We start from the raw sequence: 11,106 nt of genomic DNA, 5'->3' as shown, positions 1-11,106 counted from the left end.
ACTACTGTAGGTTTAAAGAGACTGCAGTGGTGTTGCTGCTATAAGTTGGAAGGGCTAGGCTGTAGGTGGCAACGGCCATTGTGGTGATGAGTATTGATAAGATTCACAACTTGATCTTCGGTTCCTCTCCTTCTACGTCTGTTACCGGGTCAAATATAGTCGCCAAAGCTACACAGATCTCCATGTCTTCTTCTTTTAAGCCATTCAGTCAAAACAAGATCCATAAGTTATTTACTTGATTGAGTTACAAGTGACCCAGTCCGTTACCAGTCCAACCACAACCTTGTCCATGCCATGTTTAATGTACGAGCAGGGTATGGAATTCACTCACTGTTCATGCATTTTCCTTTATTTCTTTTCATCATAATGAAGCTATGCGTCATATATAAACACTTCATTTGAACTGTCAAACAAACTAAAAAGTATTCTTGCCATGTGCTTGAATTTTTATTTCACGCAAGTGCACCATTCACAATGAAACAATGAACCTGGAATCTCATACTTGCAAGTTCAGGGATGTAGAATATGGACTCAAAATAGCACAATGAACTATTGTACAATATATGAAGCAAAATTGTTAAAATGGCATCAAATGGCATTATATTTATAGGCACAGAGCAAACATGTCATACTAGTGCTAAGAAAGTGCACAAAGATAAGGAGACAAAAAGTGTCCACTTGTAACAAAATGTGTGTACCTGTATATAATCACCAAGCCCTCTAAATAAAAGACCAAGCCAGAATTAAACAACTACATTACTCATTCAAAATCATTTGGTTTTAACTAACCTCTGTATTAGAATAACTGTTTGACATTGAGTTTATTACAGTTTTACATTAACTTATCAAAATTTACAACCGATTCATATAAAATACAAACCATACAAACAAGATGAACTTTTTACCTCACACATCCTTATATTATCTTCTTGATTCATGTCATTTGATATCACAAAAATGTTTTTTATGCAAAATTGAGGATTTGCAGCTTCTATAATAATATATGAAATTAGTAAATCTCCAAATGTCAAGTAGTTCAACTCAGACTGAACATTTATATGTTGGCCAATATGGATAAAATCCAATCCTCTTTCACTGCTGGAATTAATGTCAAAAAGCAATTCGTCATTTGTCAAAACATATCATTGCTTCGACATAACCTCTAAATTCTAAGTCCATCTTCTCGAGTTCTTTAGAGACACGTTCTTGTATTGCAACTTCTGGTTTAATGACAAATTTTGGATAGTGGAAGAGAAGGATTGATATTACAAGGAGACGTGTGGGATTCAAAATGTGGTAGATCTGAAGTAGAAAATACAGCATATGGACAATGTGCAGGTGGTAGATGGATGTGATGTTGTGTGGCATGTGAAAAGTGAAGAGCGAAGTAGCAGGATGATAGGCTTCTATGGGTGCTAGCTACAGCTGATTTGCAGAAGAACATTGCAACTTACTTGTGGGAGGCTTAGGCTGTAAAGAGATGAATAAGATGGACATCTGGTTGTGATTTGGTAATAATGCTGAAACTAAATCCAACATGATGACTGGAATGATATGCTACTAATTGCAAAAGATGAAAACATCATCCTGAACCCATGATTCTGAACAACATAAAACAGGAGACATACCAGGGTTGTAGAAAAGATAATCCTCTACAGTAACATGGTCCAATAGACCTACCAGAACAATAACTAAACGGGGAAGTGATCCATCTGCAAAAGTAATGCCACCATGTGAGAATAAGAAGAAAGTTCAAACAACAAGTGTTAATGAGAAGATTTTTTTTTGGAGACTAACTTGATATTTTAAGATATGAGCGGTAAGTATTATGAAAAGACAATATACATTACCTTGAATATCAGACCTGGGAAGACTTTAAAGGCATATATTTCCTGCAACATGGGGCTGACAGGCCCTTTTACTCTTTAGGAATGACAAAAATATCATCAGACGTATTCAAGAATGGTATTCACTGACCCACCAGACTACCACTTTCATAAGTTCCAAAAAAAAAAAATTGGTCCACCTCCCCATCAAACTCGAGAAACTCATTTGCCACTTCAACCTGTTCTGGTATAGGTAATATCCCATCTGGATCCATGTGACTAACTGAACACCTGTGCACAATCTCCTCTGCAATCATCAGCTGTCCTCCGAATGCCCAGGAAAAGTTTGGACCATTCATGGGGCTTGAAAGGGAAGAACCTGTCTAGACAGATCTTCCTGGCAGCTTCAGACACGACACTTTGATAGAGCTAGCTGCAACACTCTTTTACTACGTCAACTTCCTTACACGCAATTGAAGTTTAGATAAATCAACAATGCTCTAAAACTCATTTATATCTTCAACAGGACCAAAACCTTTAGTAAGACTGAAAAGTTATAAGGAATATATTCATTGACGTTCCTTATTTACATGCTGGCTTGTCAGGATCCTCTGAACATCTGATGGGCAGTGACTCTCTCAACTTATGCCCAAAGAAAGCACACCAGAGGCTGTATTAGATCATCCAATAAGGATGATAAGAGTGATTCACAACTGAGGATATATAACAGGGGAAACAACAACAAAAAAAAAGAGGGGGAGGGGTGAGAAACTCTGAAAGTTGACAATGATACCTCCGACGAAGAAACCACAATATATACATATTATTATAGGCATCTTGAAATGCAATAGGTAGCTTTAATCACAAATATTATCAACATGGAGGTCACAAGCTCAATTTTGGCAACCCAAAAGGGGGTCAAGAACTGATTCCTTTAGTCGTCGATCTGAAGGAAACACAAAGGGATGGGATTGATGCAGAACGATACATCCATATGCCAGAATGCAATACTAGAATGTAATACCAAAATACAATGATGCATTCTATCAAACTAAATGGCATTGAATCGGGTATCGATTTGTAGGGGATTGACATTCTAAAAGCGTTGTGTTGTGCTAAGATATAGGATGAAAGCAAATGTACAGATGGAATCAAACTGTGCGTATATTACAAAGGGCTGGAGAAAACACATAAAAAAAATGTACAGATGTTGCTTTAATCAAGAGACACAACAGGAAACGAAAAAAAAATGGTGAATCAAACACTGTCAAAGCGGGAGATCAAATGCATCGGATAATCGGGTATAAGCCAAAGAAATTAAAACCTAAATAAGAAAAGAAATAGGCCATGCAACAGGTAAATGAATCGTAAATTAAGCAAGAAAAGCAGGAATTCTAAAATAAATTGGAAGAAAGGGTAATCGGATATGGAAAGCACATAGAATTTGTAAAAACAACTAAAAAAAATGTCGGAATCTGAGAATTCCGTTAATGTTGCCATTTGTAGGCCAATTCTGTTGTACGCAGATCGACGCTTATGAAGAGGCTTTTCTTATTGAAAGATAAAGAACGATTTAGAAAATCTCAAGAAAGAAAAAAAAAGGGGAAAGTAAGTAAATGAGAAAGGAGAGGAAAGAAATAATAAAAAAGAAAAGAAAAGAGGTTTTACTCACCTTGGATTCAGAGGATATTGAGATCAGAAGAGATAATTCTTCTACCCATTGTCGCTGGGTGGAGTTTTCTTCATTGATTGGGGGAAAAATGACACCAGTGGGGAGGAAAAGAGAATAAGGAGGATAATGGGGGAGGTGAAGAAGCGTTCAGCTGATGGTGGGCTGGAGTTGATTCCTTCAGCCGATCAGAGGAAAAACCAGGCTCGCTTGGCTCCGTGCAGGCTTCTCTTCAATCGATCGAAAGTGAGAAAAGAAGAAAGGAGAAGAACACAAGTGGAGGGGTGAAAACAGGTGATTCATGAAGGAGAGAGGGGTGCTGGGGTGAGAGGCGATGGATGGAAGGTGAAGGTTTGCCTTTGCCGATTCTTAAATAAGAGGAAGAAGAATCTCGAAGGGAGGTTTGCTAGGGATTAAGGGTGGATGGAAGGTGAAGGACATTGGTGATGGAGGGCGGAGAAAGAGAGGGCGTGGCCATGGAGGGGCTCGATGGGGGCGTGCGATGAGGGTTCTTCCGAGAGAGGGAGAAGGCGTTGTAACCCTCTTTTACGAAGAGTCTTCACCGAAACCCTAAAAAAACAATTTCAAAGGGGGCCCCTTTATTTTCAGTTTTTTTACACAGAGGGGGCTCCCTAACAAACTTTGTAAAAACGCTGTTTTCACAAAAACTTGATTTTCAAAAAGGTGTTTTCAAAAGGTTATTTTTGTGTTCTTCTTTTTCTATTTTCTTATTTTTTTGTTTTTTTCTTCACATTTTCTATTTTTTTGTATTTTTTGAAAACAAAACTCTAAAAACTATAGAATTTAAGCTAATTTTACAAAATTTCAAAATATTTACAAAAGAATGGTTTTCCTGAAAAGTCAGGGTTATTTTGGGGAAATTTCTTCAGAAAATGGGTTTGGACCCAAGTTTTGAGAAAATATTTGAGTTTTAAACCTCGAATCGAGGAATATAACATGATGGATCCAAACGAATGTCGGATGGACTGTCCAAGCTATTTAAAAACTATTTTTGTTGTTTTCTATAATTTTAATTTAAAAGTTGGACAACGAAACTCAGATTTGGATCTTGACAATGAATCTGAATCCAAAATCAAGTCAGATATATAAAATGAATTTAATTTAAGTAAAACTTGAGAAATGAAATGAGATTTAGATTTAAAAGTAACTCAATTACTAAGAAAATGGAATCAGGGGCAAAAAGGGAATATTTAAAAGATTTTGAAAATTTTGCCGTGTTCACATCCTCCTGAAAGTCCAGACCCAAAAAAATCCAGCGTGAACACTGTAATATACAAGGGAAGCAGAATGATGGCAACTTCACTTGCATCCACCCTAAAACCACTGTTTCCATGGCAGTATATGGCAGTCCTTATGGAATTACAAGAGGCATGTAATGGCTACACTGGAGCACATGCCCCCGGCTATTCGTAACCTGCAGTTTGTACAACTAACACTATGAAATATTTCATCACTAATACTAACTAACTGGCAATAAACTGCCAAAGACACACTGAACATCTAGTGAAAAAAAAATCAGTACATGAGAATAACCAGAAAGCTATGTGTGAACATTCAGAGTTTATTAATTAGCTAGAAACTACATCCATTATTTTTCCAAGAGAAACACATGAAAACCACTCCACTATGTAAAGTACTTCAAATTCATCAACAAAGAATTATGATGCTGCAATGGTTCATCAACATTATTTTATGCCCTTTTTGTAGTAGAGGACCCACCTTTCAGGTGGTACTCGATACTGTGGATCATAACAGGTTTCATAACATCTCTGACATGGATGGATGGGTAGTGGCAGCAGAACATGCATGATGTGATGTTTGAAATTCCTCAACTCTTCTCAGACAAATATGAAAGGCTTATTATTCAATTTTGGCAAAAAAAATCTAGTGCATTTCAACAGATGATTTACAGAATGACAGTTAAAAAAAAAATGAGAAACCCAGCATTTAAAGCACGTCTATTCATTTTTATAGGTCCAAAAGGAGCAAGTTGTTAACTTTGAATTGCACCACCTAGCAAATGACATGGCCACTATTAATATACAGTAAACACTAAATGGACCAAATGAATTGAAATACATGATAATACAAATATTAAATAGAGTTGCTCATATCTATATGACATGTTCCTTCTAAGGAATAAAATCTTGTTGATCACTTCATTCGATGTATTCTTATAAATGAAATATCAGACAAAAGAAGCACTTGCAAACCTTTTATGTTATCACTCAAACAAATCATTAACAAGGAGCCGCAAACATATTTTGTAACATTTCCATATTATGATACCCATCCCTCTCCAGACCTGTGTTGCAACCAAATGTCATCGAGAAATGTAAAGCATGACTAATGATGCAGGCAAAATAAAATAATAACAATGAAAATTGCATACCATACATGATGTTGTAAGATGAGGCTGTGGGGAAACAACATGATACTTGTATTGAATGGGTTCATTATGAGCAGATTTTGTAGCTGTAACTCAAATTTTATAATAAAATGCGAAGGAATTAGCATCTTATTTCAGAGAGACAAATTAAAATCTGATTGATTTTGAGCAAATCAGACATGAACCCTCTTTCAATCTGAAGCAATCAGTATGTCACTACAGACATTGAAATTCTGTATAATGTCGATATAAATCCTGTAATGAGCTATGTTGAGAAATGAATTTGACATGCCCAATAAAATGCAGAAGCTGAATGTGATGTGCAGATGCCCTGATGACCGAAATGCAAAACATGTAGCAAATGAGCCAAATGAGATATAAAATGTGATTTCAATGATTCAGAGGCAACACAGATAAAGAACATCAGTGATTTTGAGCTTTCAGCAGACTTATCTTCAAACAAGTCACATTCACCACAGGATGACCCCTAATAAACTATCCAGACGCATAATAACTTAGTTACCTTCAGCAGATTTTGAATTGTCACAGAGGTACTGATACCAGCGCAGGTAGAGCTTTTGATCTTCAAAGGAGATCATTAAGAAAGGATGAATCATGGTCATCTTTATGTGCAAAACCATACATCAGTCATACTCTTGTAAATAGATGCCGTGAAAATGAGAGGCGCATTTATATAGTGAAAAATGAGTGCAGAACAAGGGTGCTGGTGCATGTCAATGGTGAATTCTATATGCAGAAATATAGTTTGATAGTGATGATATGCCCATATAATGTACACAGGTGCTGTGGCAGTGGGTGAAAATGGACATACAACCAGATTAATGCTGTAACAAATACTAACAGTGTCATCTACCATATCTGGTGGAGCCACTATCGTGGTCCTGAATGAACATATCAACTTACAGCTAGCCCCATCACGCCTAGGAGAATATACATGTACATAAAGGCATCAGAAAATGGATGGTCTTGTAACTGTAGTATTGAATTTAATGATGTTAATCATACAATGATCTCCCATATTGAACCTGATATAGGATGTATATGCATGCTGGACTATATGCCTAAATGCAGCTACCTGATGATACATAGCATAAAGCTAAATTAGCAAATTGACAAGTTTGATTTTGAAAAAGGAGGACTATGTGCTGAAGGCAATGCTGATATGTCATAGATGAGTGTGTTACCTTATTTGCAGGCCTGAAGCTCAAGGATCCTGGGCACCTAAAAGAAAGAGGGTAGGTGCATTCACCAAATTGCATGCCATAATGTAAAGCTCGTTAGACATGCCAAGTTCCATTGCTGCTGCCAAGTGCATTAGAATACATTTCATATGGAAAGGGTCCTCTCAAGAGGCATAGTAGTCATGTCAAAACATTTCTGATAATCTCCATATTGGTGATAATAATCATCCTTGCAAGTTAGCAGATTATTCTTCAAATTGGCATCCCCACTTGAAATCTAAGCATCATTTTGCACAGAAACTCCATGATTTCATAGCTTTCCGCAAGATTTCAATCCTTTTTCCCATATTTCAGCAAAGTAGCATCATTCTCGGAGATTCAAAGATATAATTTCAGTGATTAGCATATCATTACGGAGAAGACAAGAAGTTTCACAACACACATCTTAGACTAGCATATGAAATGGAATCACCATCTCCACTCCAAATTTCTAAAATAGAATTAGCAGAATGTTTAATCAAGAACACATTATGGTCCTTCAAGAAATCGTGAACATAACCTGAGAATGCTTGTTCCACATTCATCCAATAAGAACGAATCCCACTTGATGCTACAATACTAGTGTCTCCATCAATTGTGCATCTATTTCACATGCATCATGAGAAAATTTTCAATGATGGGAGTGTAAACAACCCAAATTTTCATTCACCTCTCCAACATTTCCACCAAGCATCAGCATCCAGCCTCTGAAATCGCCGGAGGGCAAAATGGTCATTTTTTTGAGCCCAAACCTTACAAAAGTCTAAATTTCATCTGCAACTCTTCTTTATTTTAGCTCAGATGTTCAAAATTTTATTCCTGACAGAAGACAGGAATCTCCAAGTCGTGGTTCAAGATTCTAATGCATAAAACATGGCATTGCATATCATTTCATGAGCATTTCATATCAATGCACTGCACAACATGTCATTTCGAGGTTCAGAACTCTTGATTTCAAAATTTTCAATCTAGATTAGAATTTTAACTCTTTTCAAAACTAATTTCAAAACCCTGGGTCTTCAAAATTATCAATTCTTCCCATTTTACCCCCAGGACTCTGAATTTCAAAATATTTCCTCAGGAAAACGATCTGGATAGTTTTTAATATGGATTTCAGCCACTTCACCTCAGATTTTGCCCTTTTGTCAGCTATTTCAACTATCTTCCTTTTACAAAATTGCCCTACAGGGGCCAACTCTTTTCAAAATTTCTGTTTTGCCAATTAGTCCAGATTTTATGAAAATTCCAAAAAGAGGTTTTACTGTCTTGTCCTTATTTCAATAAAAAAGCAATGTGGGACCCACACTGAGGTGGTGTCACATAGACTTTTCTTTTGAAAAACCTGAATTTTGAAAAACCCAAAAATATAGGAGCCTTGTCCCCTGGATTGGCGTCACTTGTCTTTTCTCTCTCCTCCCATTTATTTGCCAAGTGTCAGTGTGGGGCTACCTTAAGAAGCCGCCACATGTCATTAGACACCCTCTTCATTCCATGCCATGTGTCAGTGTTCACCATCTTCACCCTGTGCCATGTGTCATTCCAAAGATCACCTTGAGATGCGAAGTGTCATGTGTTGTCCTGTCCAGAAAAAGTAGGCTTGTCTCCTCTAAGGTGGCGCCATTTGAAGTGTGTTGAGAAACTCTGTTTTGATGTCACATAATATGATACACTGTCTTATTTGATTTCATATGATATGATAATATGTCTTCTTGAAAAATGTTATATAATGACTGGATATGTTTTGCCATATATCTAACGAGTATTTGATGCAAGGATATCTCACTCAAAAAGGATGGAGACCTCCTCTTCAAGTACAACTATGGTGCAATCATACTCCTTGAAGAAAAAGCTTGTTGAGCCATGCACTCCTAAAGACTATCTAAAGAGATCGGCTTCCTCAAGTTGAAGATTTTTTTCTTCTTTAGAGTCATTTGTAACAGAACCTTCAGAAGCATGCATATTGCATATTACATACTCACTCATAAAAGCTATTTCATAAAAGTATACGATAGTTTCAAAAAGCTCCTTTTTGAAAACAAATAATTGTACCTTCTTACAACCCTTTATGAAAAAGGTATTTTGACATAATTTCAAAATGTAATAATTGTACCTTATATCATATACAAGACAACTTGAAAAGTAATGATTTTAAAAGTAGGAAAAAGACAAAACATGAAATCGGCTACACAAAGAAAACAAATAGAATATGTTTTGAAAAGACTCTAGTTACCTTCTTTAAAGAAATGATTTCAAATATAGGAAAAAGACAAAACATGAAATCGGCTACACAAAGAAAACAAATATAATATTGGTTTTGAAAAGACTCTAGTTACCTTTTTACAAACTCATAGAATGTCGACTTACTTGAAGTCATCATTCTCTTTGTATAGCATTAAATACCTTCTGTAAAGAAATCCTTGGTAAATATCCTTCTCAAGAATGTCGACTTACTTGTAGTCTTCATTCTCTCTGTAGACTTTGAAAAACACAACATAAAGAAACTCTTGACATGACTATGTACAAATAAATATCTCAAAGCATTTATTGTACTTACACTCATTTAAAGTAAAGAAGTACTTATGTACCACAAATCATTAATTAGGATAAAGACAAAACCACATGACAACCTACAATCCAACGTTCAATGTACTATTGTAAGAAATAGACTTTTTACATAAAATATATATTACCTAAAATATTACAACGACTAGTGTACCCTATATTTTACTTTTATGGAAAGAAGACTTTCTCGAATTTCTCTAAAGATGTTTTTTGAAATGACATGACATTTCACATCTAAAAAAGGCTACGATTTCAAAAAGCCAACGACTATTTTTTTAAGCTATAAAAATACACTCAAATGAACTATTCAAGACAGAAGGGAATGGAATAGACAAGTGAGCTTACAACGAGAAAAACACCTATTCGATATTTGAAAGAGAGCCTAGAAAAAGTCAAAAATAACAATTTGACAAAGAGTATCTTCTGAGTGACAAACAAAACATTCTGAGAATCCTTCATTCGTGCATTCATATCATCCTGAAGGTTCTATAGGAAGTATTGTAACTTTCTGTTATTCACTGTATTCCTTCTTTATTGAAAGAAGTAGACCTCTGAGAAAGAGGGTGTTGCCCTTCTCTGTTGAGAGAAGAAGACCTCTGTGTAAGAGGGTGTTGTCCTTCTCTGTTGAGAGAAGAAGACCTCTGTGGAAGAGGGTGTGCCCCTTCTCTGTTGAGAGAAGAAGACCTCTGAGGAAGAGGGTGTTGTACTATTTATCCGGTGACTCGGATGTTATAGTGGAAAGCTCAAGTGGTTTGCTTGGGGACTGGATGTAGGTCAGGGTTTTGACCGAACCAGTATAAATCCTATGTTTATTGTGTTGTGCCTTATTGCTTTATTTTTTATTATATCAACTTGCTTCGTATTTCACTATTCACCCCCCCTCTAGTGGAATTTCATTTGGTATCAGAGCAGGTTTGCTGGTTTCAATATAACAAGTCTTCCAGCACATATGACATCTACCTCTTATGCTCGTGATATTGAAGGTCAACACGCATCTCGTCCTCCTTTCTTCAACGACTCCAACTATGGATACTGAAAGTGCAGAATGGCTATATTTCTCAAATCCATAAATTTTGCTGTATGGAAAATTGTTGAGCATCCATACACATCTCCTTCCGCAGACTATAACTTATGGTTTGATGAAGAAAAGAAATGGCAAACCTAAATGCAAAGGCTATGAATGTCTTATATTGTGCCATCGATCATAATGAATTCAATAGAATATCTATATGTGAATCTACATATGATATTTGGCATTCTTTGGAGGTTATTCATGAAGGAACCAACAAAGTGAAAGAAGCCAAAATCTCATCTCTTATCAGAAAATATGAGTTGTTCAAAATGAACAAAGATGAACCCATCACAGAGATGTTCACCAGATTCACCAACATCACCAAC

At 36.2% G+C, this 11,106-nt stretch overlaps 1 long non-coding RNA gene across 1 annotated transcript; it reads right to left on the bottom strand.

Moving 5' to 3' along the window:
* Positions 1–1,617: 1,617 nt before the first annotated feature.
* On the bottom strand, positions 1,618–3,874 carry LOC149840292 (uncharacterized). The gene is made up of 3 exons (XR_016431544.1): positions 3,499–3,874; positions 1,851–2,539; positions 1,618–1,712 (listed from the first exon to the last, which is right to left on the bottom strand). It is a non-coding gene; the product is annotated as an uncharacterized LOC149840292 (long non-coding RNA).
* Positions 3,875–11,106: the final 7,232 nt, after the last annotated feature.

Source organism: Nuphar pumila, chromosome 4 (assembly GCF_984573655.1).
Source record: "Nuphar pumila chromosome 4, dmNupPumi1.hap1.1, whole genome shotgun sequence".
Taxonomy (NCBI): domain Eukaryota; kingdom Viridiplantae; phylum Streptophyta; class Magnoliopsida; order Nymphaeales; family Nymphaeaceae; genus Nuphar; species Nuphar pumila.
This window is presented reverse-complemented; position numbering and strand designations above follow the sequence as displayed.